Source organism: Charadrius vociferus, unplaced genomic scaffold, assembly GCF_000708025.1.
Source record: "Charadrius vociferus isolate BGI_N301 unplaced genomic scaffold, ASM70802v2 scaffold56, whole genome shotgun sequence".
Taxonomy (NCBI): Eukaryota; Metazoa; Chordata; class Aves; order Charadriiformes; family Charadriidae; genus Charadrius; species Charadrius vociferus.
The window spans coordinates 1283433-1284041 of record NW_009649057.1 but is presented as its reverse complement, the minus strand read 5'-3'; positions in this window follow the sequence as shown (position 1 = coordinate 1284041).

Below are 609 nucleotides of genomic sequence, written 5' to 3'. Positions count from 1 at the left end.
GTTGGCTGCTGCATCCCGAAGCCTCGGCGCCTGGAGCATCGCACACCACGGCCCCGGTCCAGGCGGGGGTGGCCGGGTGGCCCTGGCGCAGGGTCTGGTCACCTCCTGGCATGGTGGTTGGAGGCACGAGGGACGGGAAAGGATGGGATGGGAAGGGATGGAGCTCAGTGGCCACCTCCAAACCAAACACAGTGCCCCAGGCACTATGTGCCCATGGAGATCCGCCAGCTGTGGCATGGGGCTCCATCCTGCCTAGTCCCCTGCAAGGGGGCACCCATGGGCGCAAGCAGGTCCCCCCAACATCTCCCAGCTCAGGGCCACCATCTCCCAGCGCAGGGGCCAGCTTGAGGACAGCCCGGCCGCAGCAGGGCTGCCCAGGGCAGGGGAAATGGCTGAGGCAAACGGGGATTTACAGGATCGGGCCTTCAAACGGCTGTTTGCACTCAGGATTTCCCTTGGCAGCCGCCCCCGGCCCCGCTCGCTCGTGCGCCGCGCAGGGGGGTTCGGGATGGGGCGAAGCTCACGCCTCGGCGCCCGCGGAGGATGAGCTTTACAGCCATTTCCATACCTGAGCTTCCCGCTTTCCTGCGGCACGGGGGATGCGGGGGG